General features: G+C 49.7%; 1 protein-coding gene across 26 annotated transcripts in view; it reads left to right on the top strand.

Annotated features, from left to right (window-relative positions):
- Positions 1-826: 826 nt before the first annotated feature.
- NRXN3 (neurexin 3) overlaps positions 827-16813 on the top strand; it is a 1600055-nt gene continuing 1584068 nt past the window's right edge. For all 26 annotated transcript variants that reach the window (XM_046009334.1, XM_046009311.1, XM_046009316.1 and 23 more), the window contains exon 1: positions 827-1117. The gene's annotated coding sequence lies outside the window, so the exon portion shown is untranslated. The remainder of the gene's footprint in view (positions 1118-16813) is intronic.

The raw sequence follows: 16813 nt of genomic DNA, 5'->3' as shown, positions 1-16813 counted from the left end.
ACCGACTGTCATCTCTTGTTTAGGCTCGAATGGGGAAATATTTCCACAGACACGGACTAGTTCAGGAAAACGGGCAATGAATTTGGAAGGGTTTGGTGTGCAACGGAAATATGAGGCCCTGAGCTCAGGGTGCGAGCCCCAGAAGGGAGCCGGCCCGCTGACCCAGCACGGCACTAGAACCCTGCCTGTCTCTCTTAGCTCGAAGCCCCTGCGGATAGGGTTGGCGATGCTTCTACCTGCCTTTGTGGCTAACTGCCCTTGGATGGGAAGCCCAGTTTGTCAACCTTCATTTTCATGTCCTTGTCCTATCCTAAGCAAGCGTTCAAAATGCTGGTTGAAGGAATGACTTTGTGTCCTAGTTACAGACCTAGCCTCTACCAGATGCTCAAGGATTGCCCTGATTTCACAAGAAGTGGCTACGTAGAGAAACTGAGGCACACTTCTAGGTCAGGCTCCTCTCCACTTCCTGCCTGCCGTGAGACACATGTATCTTCAGCATGTGGCTTAGTCTGCTGAAGCTATAAATGAGAATTTTGTCTTGATTTCAGTGCCCGCTCCGGTTCTGGTAAAGAGCCTTCCTCAGGCTGGGGTCGGGAGAGGACTGAGCTCCTGACACTGCCTCTTAGTCACAGGGGGCTGCACCAGTTTTCTTCCCTGAAGATATCTTCACAGCTGTTTGCAAAACAGTCAGGGAAGAGGTGAAGCCCTGAGCCAGGCAGCCTGGCTGTCTCTTTAAATGCCGGGGTCTGTGTGGGAGAGGGAGGGGCCGGCTCTGGAGTGCGTGAAATTCCTGGGCTCCCCGGCAGTCTCAGGCTCCGAGCTCAGCCCTACACATCGCCTCTTGCATGCAACTCCCCGAGAGGGAGAGGCGAGCGTGTCCTCCCCTCTCTCGCAGCGCCAGCGTCTCTCGAGCCAACGCGGACCTGCTTTTCACACCTCCGACACCCCCCCCTCCCTTCTTCCCCGCCACTCCCTCCCAGAGAGAGAGAGAAAAGGAAAAGGAGAGAGAAAGATTCTGGAATTTGAACCTTCCCAAAGAGGAAACATACCCAGCAAAGTCAGTTGACTAAACATCAAACAAACAAACAGATCCCAAATCTTCTGTTCAACTGGAAAGGTAAGGTTTTGGGGGAAAGGCAGGCAGGCAGGGTGTGAAACAACTCAAGGTTCTTGTTCATTCTGGGAAGAGGTTGCTCCTGAGAGGGTAGAAGTTTGCAGTTGGGAGCGACCAACCTAGATTTTTTTTTGGGATGCTGGATCCGAGAGCCTCGGCTGACCATGGGAATGGCTTTTCAACTGCCTTTCTTTTCCTTCAGTTGCTCCTGGAAGTTGAGTCTTCTTGCTCCAGATGTTGGAAAAGTCAGAGGATGTGATTTTTTTTTGTTTTTTAAGTCTTTCTCCTATGTGTTTGGATTATTAGTCTGAAATGATGTATGCCCATCACTTCATTTTGGGCAGATAGTTTTTTGACATTTTGTAGCTACTTTCCCTCTAATTATTTTTTTTTTCCCCTGGGGAAAGGACTGGTTCAAATGAGAAGGAAAAGAGACTCTGAGGATCATAAGACAAAATTGAATTGAAACAGGGATCTCCCTAGCTGTTGAGGAATTGTGTGTGTGTGTGTGTGTGTGTGTGAGAGAGAGAGAGAGAGGAGATTTTTTTTTTTTTAGAAGGGGTGCGAGGAGGTGGTTCTTGAGTCTGAAGATTCAGGTTGGACTCCTGCTATCTTGTTGTGAAGGTGGGCATAATCAGAAGGTGAAAAGGGAGTGTTTGTGTGTGTGTGTGTGTGTGTGTGTGAGTGTGTGTGCGCGCGCGTGTGTGCGCTCCTCTTTGGATCTGTTACAAGGGAATCTTCCTTCTCTGCCTTCCATTTGTTTATATTAATGATTTAGTAGCAGGCTTGCCTGAAAACTTCCACTCTGTGTAAGCACTGTGGGTTTTGCAAGCTCTCAGTGACCTTAAAGGCTGGTTCGATGTATTTTTTTTTTCAAGGCATTGTGTTATACCCAGAGTTTTGGCTCTTTCCCTCTCTCTTTTTAACCATGAAACTTAACTGCTTTAGAAACATCATCCTGATGACAAGGGAAAAATAATCTGTCCTCCCCCCCCCCCCATCCCTTCCTAGGCCAGTGATGTAATACCAACCTATGGGCTCGGCTGCTTTGCAGGTGACTTACCCTGTGATTACTTGTTAAAAAAAAAAATAAATTTCTTCCTCCCTCCATTAAATGCCTTCTCTTTTGGTCTGGATGTAGAAATAGCACCATGCAGTGAGGAGATTATAATTTTGCTAACTCTTATTGGGCTCTAGGTAAGATAGATCATTTCCCCTGATCATTACTTTAAAAAAATTTTTTTTTTCAAATGCAAAGGTCAGAGATCATTGAAAAACTAGGCTAGGATAGAGCAAGACACAGACCTCCTAGGAGAAGTGGGAGATTAGGAGCTGTCCTCTCCCCGCTTCCTCCGGTCATTCCCGCTTGGGGAGATAGTTTTCTTTTACCAGACCAATCCTCCTCAACATTCTTAATTCTTTCTCTGCCCTGGGTCCTGTGGTTGGCCCTGGGAGTAAGAGGGGCACTCCTTGTCACACCTGGAGGACAGTGTAGTTTCAGGGGTCAGATGACCGTTTGCCTTTGTGATGAAGGTTCCAATGGAAATTTGAACTCCCAGCGCACTGGGTGACTCTGTTCCCCGGGATAGTCTATCTGGGGGCACCTGGAGGTTAGGTCTGGCGAACCCGAAGAACTAGCCCTTTATGAATTTGCTTTTGTGGGGTAGAGCCTCCTTCATCGTTCAAGGGCTTCTGCGTCGCCTTTCCAGTTAAAATGGTCCCGCTGGTTATGATGGGCAAGTTTACCTAAGGGCTACTGGGTACGTGGCGGAGGGATGGAGGGGAGAGAGACATAGCAAGGCTGTTTTTTGTGTTTTTTTTTTTAATCTTTTAGCTTAATCTGCCTATGTGATATTGGGGTAAACGATATTTCAGACGGGTGCTGGTTGTGCAGAGATATTCCTATTGTTTGATTTTTTTTATTTTTTTATTTTTTTGTTTGGGGAGTCGAGAGCAAGGACTCTTGGCCCGTTTTCTGCAGCCTGGGGTTCATCCTGCGAGCCAGTCTTCCTTCTGGAAGAGGGGGAAAAGGCTGGACACTGGAAGTTCGCTATTAAAGTGAGCAACAGGGCTGGGTTAATTTTTTTTTTTTAAACAACCGGACTGTGCGAATGCCCTTTTCTGGAGCTTTCCGGCCCTTTCTAGTGAAATAATGATTTAAAAAATTGCTTCTTAAGATGAGGGGGCCAGAAATCAAAGGGATTCTAGATTTTGAGAGACAACGATCTCTTTGCTTCTCTGGTAGCTTCCTGCTATTAATTATCGGGGGTTTGGTGGGGGTCTGGCCTCTTTTATTGGTTAATTTCTTTTTAATGCTGCGTTTCTACTGAATATGTTGATGATTTGCTGCTTATATAAGGGAAAGAATGTATCGAGGTGAATTGATGCTTGGGGTTTTGAGATCGGCTACTGAGATTGGGTGGCGGTTGGTGTGTTTGTCGATGTGCATGGTAGGAAGGTCTTTTCTTTTGGGTGGTGGGGGACAAGGGGACGGTTGGGAAATGGTAGATGCGATGCTACAGCGAATGGGGACATAAGGGGAGACGGAGGTGAGGTCGGAAGTCACCGGTTTGCAGAATTTCTGTCCTGCATCCCCCTTTCTCTCGCTCCTTGGGAAAAAAAAAAATCCATTATCTCTAAAAACACATTATTCTTCAATTGGCCTTTTAGAGAGAAAAAGAGCGGGAGGGGAGGGGTTAATTTGGTAAGGGGGCTTGGTTGTAATTAGCCCACTGCTGCAAAACTGAGATAGAGAAATCCACCCGCACCAGCTTTGGGGGCACAGGGAGGCAGCGGGAGATGGGGGACGGGTTGTCAGTCTTAGATGAGCGGTGGAGCAGTGGGCTTGGCGTTTGGGTATTGTGTGTGTTTGTGTCTCAGGTGCTCGTGCGGTGTTTTCCACCCCACCACCAATTCCCCCCCTCCATCCTCCCCCAATTCTACCATGCTCTTGCCTTCTATTGCCACACACCACTCTCCCCTACCCCGTGGCCCCCTCCCTCTTTCCCCTAGCTCTTTCCATCTCCATGAGAAAATTCTGATTCTGATGGCTCTGCGGCTCTTTTTTCTTTTCTTTTCTTTCTTTCTTTCTTTTTTTTTTTTTGCTACACAACAGTGGTGCGATGGCCTTTCCTACATACCACACGGATGCAGCCTTCTGATAGGAGGGCTAAGTCGGCACATCTACACACGTACTTGCACACGCTCTTGCTCACACACACTCTCGCACGGACACAGACGACCAAGGACTTGATTTCGTTTGGTTTCATTCCCCTCCGTGGCTCTCCCCGCCCCTACCTCCACCATGGCTCCTTTCCACCCATCTTCATACGGGCAATGCAGTAACGCTCTCCGCGTCTTCTCTCCACACCGCTCTCTTCTTTCTCCTCGCCATTATTCTTTCCGGAAAGCTGTGATGTGTCGCAGTTCATGGGATTAACATGTTGGAGAGTCTTTGGGGGAGGGGACTTCTTGAGAAGGGGATTGGAGTGGGGGTAGATGACATTAATGATTTTTTTTTTTTTTTTTTTTTTGCCAAATAAGCACCCAGTGATAATGATCCAATTTAACCATCCGTGTAATATGCATTTGCCGCACATTGGAGGAAGGTTACAGGGAAAACAGAGTCTGGACTGGGTTACCTCTTGGGGGGGATTTGCTGCCTGGACAGTAGAGACAGACACCACCCCACCCCCACACATATGTATGCTCTCTCACACACGCCAGCACACACAGCTCTGCTCAGTGGGCTGTGTCAAGCCAGAGGGCACTGCAGAATGTCCCAGAGTTGTCGTCGTTCCTTGTGACGATGGACTGATGTCTTTGTCCTACCCGGCTCTCGCTCTGATGTCCAGTGTTGTCTGGTCTTAAAATTCTTGGTGGCCTTTGTGTTGCCTTTTGGGAGGGGGCTGGAGGGGTGTTTGTGTTCTGTCAAACACCGGTGTGCCTCCAGTTGGACCACATGGGAGTGTCAACACCATGTGTGCGGGTCACGCAGGAGGCTGCCTGCCTGTTTGTGCCGCCGGAGTGTGATTGTTGGCTGTGGCCGTGCGCGGGGCTCTGGAGAGGTGCGGGGCTCTGGGGAGGTGCGGGGGTGCCAGGGAAGGGAAGCCGACTTCCCCTTGGGGAGGGGAGGGCAAAAAGCGGGGGTGTTGAGACAGAGGGCAATGGAGTGTTCAGGGTAGCTGGGAAGAGGGTGGAGGGGGAGAAACCGCTCGGGTCTCCAGCGGAAGCATTGCTGTGAGGTCCCCACGTCCCTAAGCCAGGCTGTGGGCGGGGGTGCTCGTGGATGACTGGTGGGCGGGTGCAGACTGAAGGGGGAGAGGTGGGCGAAATTGAGGGTTTCCCCTGCCACCTCCGGAGCCCCAGGCAGAGCTGCGAGGATGGCCCTGCCCTCCCGGCCCTGGCCACCCTTGGGCAGCTGGGCCTTAGTGGAGGCTACAGCCCCTCTAGGAGCTGAGATCGCCCTGGGCCGGGAAAGCGGCCGAGCTCTAGTGCTCCAGTGCTCAGGGCTCAGCTGCCTTAACTACCAGACGCCATTTTCCGTCTCCTTTGGCTAAAGGTGTGTCCCTCTTTATGCAATTATAAATGAAATTGGCAAACATTTTGCCTGAAAAAAAAAAAATCCTCAGAGCAAAATGCTGATTGTCCTCTGTTTCTGACGTCCCCCTCCCTCTCAAGGTCCAGGGCTGACCTTGAGGAGTTAGGGAGAAAGGGTTACGTCATTGCCAGAGAAAGGGGAGAAATAGGGAGTTGGATGCCTCAGGGGCAAATTTTTGTGCCAAACACTGAGAAGAGAATATTCTTGGGATTCCCCATTCCTTCTCCTTACATGACCCTGATGTGTGGATGGGGGACTTGCAGAAGTAGAAGAGTCCCTTCCAAAGCTTGCCCCCTACAAATATACCTGCTTGTTAGGATAGTCCGCCCACTGTGATCAGACCTGGTCTCCCCCAAACACACACCTGCAGGGGAAATGGCTCAGCCGGCTTTGATCCTTGAGGTCTAGCCCGGTTGACTCTGCAGTGGACTAAGTGAGGCCCTGCTGCTGGGCCAGCCACAGGTGGCAGTACTGGGCTCCAGCAGGGGCTCTGTGTGGGGCCCGCTCCCAGCGTCTTCCTGAAGGTTCCTGTGCAAATGATACCTGCTCAGAGAGGACTATCCGGACTGGCTTTCTTAAATAGCCCTCTGACCCCACTGCTGGCCACTTTCCAGCCTGCTATTCTGCCTTTAATTCCAATCACTACCTGATACTATATTATATATTGAAGTGTGAAGGTGATCTTGTCTCCTCCAGAATCAAGGCTCCCAGAGCTCAGGGACTTTGTTTTTGGTCATTGCAGTGTTCCCAGTGTCTAGGACACTTCCAGCCACATAGTTGGTGTATTTGTTGATTGAAGGAAAGAACCATGTGGGTTTGGTGTCGGGGTTCTCTTTTCTTCTCTAACACCTTGGATTTGTCTTCTGGGGAAGTTGAACTTTGCCTCTGGCTGTCTTATCCCTCCGTGTAAGTCCCAGATGTGCTGGAGGGATTGGACAGTGTGAAACTTTCTGACTGAGAAAGGTCTCATGCCTGACTCAGAGGAACTCTGCCTCCTTCACAATCCCTGTGATATTAGTCATTATCATTACGGTGGTATTAGTAATAGCAGTGATATAGCTTCCATTTTTGAGGATTTTTTTTTTTACCAAGTTCTGCACCAAGATTTTTTTTTTTAAGATTTTATTTATTTATTTGACGGACAGAGATCACAAGCAGGCAGAGAGGCAGGCAGAGAGAGAGAGGAGGAAGCAGGCTCCCTGCTGAGCAGAGAGCCGGATGTGGGGCTTGATCCCAGGACCCTGGGATTATGAACTGAGCTGAAGGCAGAGGTTTTAACCCACTGAGCCACCCAGTTGCCCCAAGATTTTTTTTTTTAGTAAACACTCATTGTCTCATTTAATTCTCCAAACAGCACACTGCAGTGTAATCTTATTATCTGCCTTGAACAGAAGAGGAGACTGAGGCTTAGACTTATCCAAAGTAAACTAGTAAACTTGCAAATCAAGCCTCTGAACACAGATCTGTCCTTTTCTAGAGCCCAAGTTCATGGGCCTGATCGATATGGTACTGTTAGAGATAAAGGGTAGATGAGCCATCATCTCATTTAGTGCCCTCAAATGCAGATGAGAAAACTGAGGTGTAGAGAGATTAAGTGGCTTGTCCAAAGCCATAGGCCAGATCTGATCCAGAGACAAAGCTGGAATCCAGGTTTCCTGGCTGCCCAGGTAGTGCTCTCTCCACACCTTCATGCTGCCTTGTGGGATGTGCGCCTATTGTTCTGGTGGCTGCCTGAGCACCCATCTTATTTCTCCTCCTTCCGCCATCAGAGGAGTGGGTCTTGGTGAGGTGGGTGGGGTAGGTGTACCTTAAAAGGGAGCAGATTTGACTTTTGCAGAGTAGACAGATACTGGAGAAAGACTGGTGGTCTTTACTCCAAGGTCACTGGAGTCACTGAGTGCTGGTCAAGGTCAACCTCTGAATGTGCTGCAGGAAGAGACCACAGTTGCATGCTCCAGGTTTTCCATCCCCATGTAGCCCTGTCCATTGAGGTTACTCTTAGGGGCAGTAGGGGCTCCATTCAGAAGTCCAAGCAGCTGGTCTCTGGATCCTGATGACCTGGGAACTTGTGTGCTTCACCTAGACTGACTTAGCCCTTGTTTTTCAAGAAAGGGAGACATAGGTTCAGATATTAGCCTCCGTGTATTCCATTTCTGTGTCCAGAGTCTAGCTGGGGAGCATGATAGCATGAAATGTGGGTAAAGGGCCCTTATCAAGTCCTTCTGCTCCACCCCTAGGGTTGGCCTTGACCTTGAATTAGATAGGGATTAGACATCCTAGCCAATTGTGTGTATGTTTATCTGTGTGTGTGTGTGTGTGTGTGTGTGTGTGTTGAGGGGGTCAATGCAGTGGGGGAACAGAGGTCAGAGTAAAATGGATTCTGAGAACCAGGGAAGACTTACCTTGTGCCTGGACCTTGAGACAGGGCATGAAGCTGTTTCTGTGTGACCTTGAGATGGGGTGACCAGATGCCCTGCTTTGCAGAGACAGTCCCCATCTAGGCCTTTGTCCTGTGTAATTAACAATTCTCAAAGGTGTCCTGGTTTAGATGATAAAATATATAGTCATCTTTCTTTGAGATGGCCTCACCCACTTTCTGTTAATGGGTAGAAAGAGGAAAGGGGAATGCAAGAGAGGGAAATCCAGTTTTAGGGAGGAAGTGACTGGGAGTGGAACCTTTCCCCAGAGATGCTTCAACTTGTCCCCATTTTTAGAGGCTGAAGACCTGAATCTTTTGACTAGTTTTACTATCAACATCACCATTACTACTAACCTTACTAGTTTACTACACTACCACTAGCCAACATTTGAGTCTCACTGCATATCAGATACGATGCTAAGCCCCTGACACGCATTATCTACCCTATGAGGTAGGTGCTATTGTCATTTCTGTATTACACCCCCCATCCCCCACTCCCAGGCCTAAAGAGGTTAAATAATATGTCCAAGGTCCTGCAGGTAGGAACGCGAGGTCATGATTCAAACTCATGGGCCTGGCTCTGAAGCCTTTGGTCTTCACTGCTGTGTCACACCACCTCTGTGGGCCTGTCCTCTAGTTCCCCAAGTCTGGGAACCTGATTCTGAGCATTGAGCCACTTCCCGGGGAGTCTGATCACAACTCTGGGACATGCTGAAGATGTTGCTGCCAGTCAGAGGCCCTTTAGGCTTAGGGAGAGGCCAGTGTGGGCCACGCAATGGCACTGCTTGCTGATTGCCTTTTTGAGGGCGCTTGGAAACTATGTTCCCTGTGGTGTCTGTTACCTTCTTCCTTGCTTCAGGCACCTTGTCAGAAAAAGGAGTTTAGGTTGTTTGGGACGGTGACAAGTTGGCAGACGTCAGAGAACCTTCAATGTATTGATCTCTGTTTTATTCCATGACCCCGATCCTTGATGAGCCCCCACTCCCATGGCCCCCCACAGTAGGGCCTGGACCTCTGTGGGAAAATCTGGGGGATGGACTGTCATCGAGCCCCTGCTGTTAGCAAAGCATGGTGTTCTGCCACATTTCCTTTAGATAGGAGGCATTCTCATTTGTCTGACAAGGAAACCGCTGGGGTTAAAAAGCTTGTCTAGGATTGGACAGTGAGAAGTAACAGACCTTGCGTCTGACTCTAGGATTCATGCTGGGGGCAGCAGTTAGAACATCTAAAATGGGGACGAGGAGGGGGGAGGGCTTCAGATCAGCTCTTGAGGCGGAGGGCTCGATGGGGCACGTGGGGCTCATCATCGCAGTCAGCCAGGGCAGACAGCTGCAGACCCGCACTGGAGGAGGCTGGTTCTGGTCTGGAGCACAGGGGCTGGGGGCACGTGCGCTTATCCACAGCTTCATAGGTGGAGGCTAGGGGCATCCAGAAGAAGGTGCCTCTTTCCCATGTGGAATAGTGATATGTGTACTGACACCGAGTCCCGCCTCTCCTCTCTGTGTCCACGTCATCAGGTCAAGGGTAAGAAGCGATGGGAGGGTCTCGCTGCCTAGAGCCAAGGAGGGAAATACACAGAAATAAGAATATGGATTCTGCAGGCTGGAGGACTCCACGGAGAAAGGAAGAACTTTTTCCTGGTTGAGAGGGAGGGAAGAGAAGAGCATTTTCCTGACTGAGGGGATGGTCCGAGGCCCCCAAGCTGAGCTGCATTAGCTTCATTGCGGTCCCATTGAAGACTGTGTTTATTTTTCCAATAATGTGTTAATTAAACATCGATTTCCGGGTGGAGGAAAGGGAATTGGATTGCAAGAGCTAAATGGAGTGAGGAGGATGGGGAGCTGGTAAGAGGGGCCCCAAGCTGGAGTCAGCATTCTGCAGCATTGCCCCAGGGGGCTGGAGGGGAGCCGGGGCTGCCTCTTCCCCTGGCTCCAAATTTGGAATTCCCGTCTCCCTATGAGCCTTCAGGAGGCATCTTTTCTACCCACTGGCTGCCAGAGCAGATAGAGAGCGCTCTTTGCCAAGCCTCGGTTCAAGGAGGAGAAAGGAGTATGTCTCACATACCCCGGCCTCTTTGCTTTGTTGAGCTGCCTTGTGCAGGGGGCTCGTGCCGGCAGTCTGCATAGGGCAGCTCACCAGTTCTTTCGATAAACTTGGGGTTAGTGCTTTTATGCCCCCACTTTGGAGAGAAGGAAACTGAGTCTCAGACAAGTTAAGTGGCAAATTCAAGAGCAAAGAACTGGCAAAGCACGGTGAGGAAGGGGGGCTCAGAGGAGTAGAAAGAATCTGAGGTCGGCAGAATGGTTGCCAAGGATCCAAGCTCCTGTGAAGGGGGAAAAAAAAAGAAGAAAAAGGAGTGAAGCATCTGATAGCAACAAACCGGACCATTTGATACTTTGTTGGTGGCTCCAGCGGCCTGAGCCATTACTAGGCAACAGCAGCCGCATTAAGCACCTTGCGTGTAGGTTGTAAGGCAGCAGAGATGAAGTGCCAGGGAATGTTATTCCCATTTTACAGATGAGGAAAGTGAGGCTTGGAGAGATGGATGTGCGGAAGGTTGCAGAGTTGGTGAATGGTGCTGAGATAAAAGCTGAGGTCCCGTTAGTAAAGAGGACTCTGGGAACCTTTACAGCTGTGCTCTGTTGTCTCTCACACACTGAGGACAAGGTGCTGCTCGGCAAGTCACCTATAACTGCGGTAAACACGTGGGGCTTTCAGGATAGAGGCTCTGACCAGATCATGTGTCCCAGAAGTATCCGGGGCCTTGCTGTGTGACCCCCCACCCCCGACTGTTCCTTCCTTTCTCGGCCCATGGCAGCTCAGGCCAAGTGTCTTGTTGGGCAGAGGCTATGGTGCTAGTGGTGCTTGGAGCCTGCATGGTGAGCTGGGGAGTGAGCGTTGAGTTAGAGCAGTAGTTCTCAAACTTTGCTGCTTATTGGAATTGCCATATGAAATCCCAAACCTGTGTTGCACCTCATATGAATTACATCAGAATATTCAGGGGTGAGACACTGGCATCAGTATATTTTAAAGCCACCTGGGTGATTCCATCAGGCTTGCAAACCAACGGTTCAGAACCACCTCCCGACAAAGAGGGTGTTGGCAATTGCAGAAGTCATTGATCATTCACACCCAGGACCCGGCGGGGGCTGGGCTTATTGTGATCGGTTTCCTTTTCATTTAGAATAGCATCTTTCAGACTTTGGTATGCATCAAAACATCTGGGGAGCTCTGACAAAATGCATGGTCTCAGGCCCACTGCACATCCGCATTAGGTCCGGGGTGGGGCCCAGGAATCTGCATTCAAGGCAAGTACTTTCTGTGGCCGGGTGAAGTCATGCCACGTGGGAAGCCTCAGAGCCTCCTGTGTTCCATGCCAGTCCTTGAGAAGGCCTCTGTCTTTGGAGGACAAATAGGTAAGGACAGGCCCTGCTGTGCTTGCCTGTTGCTCAATGAGATTTGTCCTTTGTTGCTCAGGACCGGCTGTCTACCACCGACACGGGAAGGCCTGGCACCTGGCTGGGGTCCCTACTCCCCAGTGCAGAGCTGTGTTGAGGGCCCTGGGTGCAGCAACCCCAAGGGAGGAGAGGACGATCCTAAGCTGGAAATTCAGCAGGCTCCCTCCTCAGGTTTAAAAAAATCAGAGTAAATCTCTGCACAACTTGAGTGTTTGGAAGTCTGTCAGCAGCAACCATCCTGAGCCTTCCCCAGGGATTGGTGAAACAGCTTCTTTGGGGCTCATTTTAAACTTTTCTTCCAAAGCTGTCAAAAAATGGAGAATAGTCAGAGACTCTTAGAGCTGGAAGGGACCTTGGTGATCATCCACGCCAACGCTAATATTCTATCATCTGTACACGTGTTTTATTCATCCAACAGATACTTATTAAACACCTACTGTATCCAGGCACTGTACCAGGTACTGGGGATCCGGCCACCATCAAGAGAAACACTTGGTTGATCCCTGATGGAGTTTAGACTTGGGTGGAGGGACAAATATTAAACAACAACAAGAAATAGGTAATTATTCATTATGATGAGGACTCTGAAGGAAAAGCATGGGGGGGCTCTGAGCATTATGGAGCCTTAACCAGAATGATGGCGTGGAGGAAATGAGAGCTAACCTTGATCGAGCGCTCGCTATAGATGGGCCCTGTTGTAAGGGCGACACCTGTATCCCGTCACTTAATTCTTCACACTTAGTCTTGGAAGGGGGATACTCTCATTATTGTGGTCTTGTTGCAGATGAAGAAACTGAGGCCCAGAGAAGTGCCCAGGCTGAGATGACAACTGAGGTTTGTCTGACCACTGCCCCTCCCCACCCCCATTGCCGAACATCTTCCCTCGGTGAGAAGACCTGGGTACTTGTTCTGAAGCTGGAGGATGAGGTCTGAATGAGGAAAGACCAGAGAAGTTAAGAAAATGCTGATAATTCTGGCCACGTATGGAGCTCTAGATGCCAAGTGTTGTGCAAAGTGCTTGACCAGAATTATGGCACCGAATAACCACAACTAAGACAAGTAGAAATTCTTATCCCCATTCTGCAGGTGAGGACCCCGAGGCTTTGAGAGGTTAAGTTCACAGACGGTGGGCCCTCTACTCTCTGCCCCTTTTGGGCTGCTTGGATCTCACCTGTTGGGCAATGCTAGTCAGAAAGAGTGGGTGACGGGGCCATTCCCCCCAGAGCCCACAGGTGTGTTTGCTCTGGGTCAGGGAGAATGTGGGGAAAGGGCGAGCAAAGGACCTCTCTCTCTGGGACATGGCTGCCCCTCTGTGTTATGAGCAGTCTCTACTTCTCTTCCCTCTGGCAAGAGCTATCAGGCCAGCCTTTGAGGTCTTTTGGGACCCAAGCCCATAGGGAATGCTTACCCTCTGACCCCGTCTCCCCCTCTTCAGCCCCGTCTAATTTGTAGATGGTGGTCACCTGCATTTCTCCCTTCCCTCTATCGGTGCCTCCCTGAACGCCCACCCTGTGTTCACCTGAGGTCTCCTCTGCCCTTGCATTGTGGGGTCCTCTGGCCCACCCTGAGCTGAATTGCACTGAGCAGATGTGAAGGGAGGTAGGAAGAAGTATAGAGACTCAGGTCACAGACTTGGTTTTGAGTCACGAGGGAGAGGCAAGAAGATGTGGGAGAAGAGATGCCTGCATAAGGCACTGGTAAAATATTAAATTCCTGAAAAGCTTACCAGGACACGGGATTTCATTTCTTCAATCTCCTTTCTGACCTGACCGACAGGTGAGAGACTCTGCGTGCCGATGAGCACCCCATGAGACGGAGGCCTCTCTGTGCCCTGCTCTCTGCCTCTTCTGGGGTTGACGGGGTGCTTCTGGCAAGGGGGGATGTCAGAAGTGGGCAGGCCAGCTTCTCATCTGCTTTTCTGCAGTCTTGGAGTGGAGGGGGCTGCCCCAGTCCTGGGCTCTGACTCTGATGAGGCTCACACTTGAGGGCCGTCCCCAGATTCCTGGAATCGAGACAGAAACGAGAAGGCAGGGAAGCTTTCTCTGAGAAGGGGTGGGATGTGTAGGAGGTAAGAAGGTTGGCTAGTGTGTGGGTTGTGGAGTTTTGGATGACAGTCACACTCTATTTTTTTCTGTGTGTGTGGTTATTATTATTATTTTTTTAGATTCAACTCCTTATAAAAGTGACTTAATTATTTTCTTAGTATAGAATGATGTATGTTTGTTATAGGACATTTAGAAGATACCAAAAACCAAAATAAAAAATCACCAGTAAGTCTCCCTTCCAGAAATAACTAGCGGGAAAATTTTGGTATGCGTCTTTCGCGCTTCATTTCTAAGCATCCACAATCCAGGGTGTGCTATTTTGTTTTTAAAGGTCATTTGCTCATTTAATTAACACTAATTGAGGACCCACTCTGTGCCAGGCACCGACATCACATTTTGGAAGCTCTCAAATTAGGTTGATTTTTCACTTAAAGACATCGCTTGAGCACTTCTCACAGCAGCCTCTCATGCCACTGAGCTTCCAGATTTAGATTTTTGGGTGTAGTGAGGCAGTTGGCAAGTTTTGGCATCTTAGATCTTCTGTCTTAAGGAAGAATTGTTGAGCCTCTGTCTCCTTGCCACCTAAGGCAGGCACCGTGTTAGGCTCCTTGAGAGAAAATGTGTCCCATTACCCAGGAAATGAGGAAGGGACAGAAGAAGGTTTGAAGGGTGGCAAAAACCCTAGCCCTTATTTACTGTCGGAATCTGGGATTTCTCCCAATGAGGGGTTTGGAAAGGAGAGATTCTATTCTCCTAAACAGAACCCTAGCAGCCCAGAGGGTGGGTGGAACCTTAGCACATGGCTGGTTCACCTTCCTCATGGTAGAGATGGGGGGCAGGAGCAGGGCAGTGACTTGCCCAAGGACACACAGGTGGTAGATGAGAGAGCTGAAGATGGGCCTTGGGGACTGATCTAGGGAGAGTTTCATGACAGCGGTTGTGATGGATTTGATAGGACTGGTACAGAGGGAGCCCACGTGGGCTGGATGGAGGGATTCGCGGGCTGGATGGAGGGATTCCAGGAATTTGGATAGTGTGTATAAAGGAGGTTTGCAATACAGGTCTGACTTGTTGGTCCTTTACTGATCTCCTACCCCATTCCTGTCCACAGTGTACCCCATGTCATCATCTCTCACATGAACACTTGTGGTTCTTTGGAGGCTTGGGAGGTACGGAGTGAGAGAGGAATGATCTTTGTAAGGCCAGCCTACACACAGACCAAGCCGGCTGGTGCAGGCTTCCACAAACTCAATTTTGCAAATGTCCTTTCTTTGCCTGGGGACGGGGTGGGGTCTTGTGCCTGGTGCTAAGGACACAGAAGAGGGTAATGGTTGACATCTTCTCGTGAAGGGCATTATGAATGTATGTAATCACAGTGGAAGACTTAGATCTGGGATAGATGTAACCATGTGGGTTTTCATGGAGGGGAGGAGTACTTCCTTCCAGGAAAGGGAGTATGAGAAAGGTTTCACTGAGAAGGTAGAATTTGAAGAATGGTATCAGTAGACAGAGAAGAAAGACTAAGGATGACAGGCCGAGGAAACCACATAAGGAAAGGAAAGAAAATGAGGAATTCATCCTCCGTACACAGGAGAAGGATCTTGTATAGCTCATAGGTAGAGGGCTAAGTGAGAGATTGGGCTGGAGAGGTATGTTCTGGCTCATTTTTGAAGAACCTGGAATGGTAAATGTTTCAGTTAGGACACTCTTCATTATGGGAATCCCAACTCAGTTGGGCTTGATACAGTGGGAACTCTGGGGAATGGAGTTTATGTAACTCAAGTTTTAGAGAACCTCAGCTGTGGTTCACTCTAAGGGTGCCTGATATTGTCGGGGCCTCAGGTTGACTCTGCCCATGGGATTAAAAAGTTCTGGGGCTCTAGAGCTCATGTGGGCACAGTTCACACTTAAAAGTGAGAAAGAACCTCTCTTCCCTAGCCATTGAACAAAAGTCTTGGGCTTCCTTTTGTTGGACCAACTTGGGTCATGTGCCCCTCTCTGAACCAGTTGCCCTAAATCCAGGTGGAAGTGGCCCACCACAGCTATGTGGCTGCTTCACCATGGGTGGGGGCTGGAGTGGGTGCTGGTAACTGTGGGATAGTAGGCAAAGACATTAGGACTTTAGTGTGGGTATCTGGGGGAGCATGGGGCATATTAGAGCAGAAGGGTGGCTTGTTGACCTTTGTAGTAGGAGCAGAACTCCTCTTGGATGGTGGGATGGAGAAGTCCCTGGATTTGGCAAAGCGAGGAGCAGGGAGGGCACTGCCTGGCTGACACGGCTCTCCTCTCTTAGCAGAAGCCACCAGGTGGGATCACTGAGCCCAGGCCAGAATAGGGTCCACGTGGGTGCCTGTGACTCATCCTGGCACACAGGCAGGGAGGAAGAAAGGCTGAGCAAGGGGGTAACTACAAAGGACCAAGTCGTCTTCATCTGTCAACATTGTTCTCCTGTGATTTTTGTCATTCTTCAGAGAAACGAGTCAGCTAAGAGTGTTTTAGGGAAGCCCGAGGGTTGGTGCTTCCTGCGGAATACTCCTGAAGGGCCTTGTGGCTTTCCAGGCAGAGCCCGAGGTGCAGGAACCTGAGTTCATGCTTACGGATTTGAGACTTTCATTCCTCTGGCAGTGTGTACATGCACGGCGACCGCAGGATCGGCTTTGATTGATAGGTGCCTTGGCAACATCATCATTTCCTCAGGGATCTGATGGCTTCAGAATTGCTTTGCTGGTTTCTGATCATATTTAGTTGACCCTCGCTGGGCTATTAGAGGCTCTGGACTGTGTTAGGAGAATTAATTTGCTTTGTGCTTCCAAGTCAATAGGATGCTTTTTGTTTCTGTTCCTTGAAATGAAGGCAGAAGGTTTACCAGGGGATCCCGCCTGAGCCAGCAAAAGGGGAGCTCTTCTGCCTTGGTGATTTTTCCTCCTGTATGTGACTCTGTTTGGGCAGCTGGAAACAGGGTAAGAGTGGTGGGACAGGAATAGAGCGGAAGGGCCTGGGACGTGGTGCTCCCAGGTTTCAGGATTGTCCAATGGCTCTGAGCAGACTTTTGGCTGAGCCACAGACTTGGGGCAAAAGAGCCATGTTTGAATATAGCTTTGTTGTTCAGAGCCACATGGCATTGGCTTAAACCAGGCTTTTAAGTTTCAGAGCACAGCTTTGGAGGACCTACCCTGT

Source organism: Meles meles, chromosome 6, assembly GCF_922984935.1.
Source record: "Meles meles chromosome 6, mMelMel3.1 paternal haplotype, whole genome shotgun sequence".
NCBI classification, from domain to species: domain Eukaryota; kingdom Metazoa; phylum Chordata; class Mammalia; order Carnivora; family Mustelidae; genus Meles; species Meles meles.
Note: the sequence above shows the minus strand (reverse complement) of the source record. Positions and strands in the feature narration are given on the sequence as shown.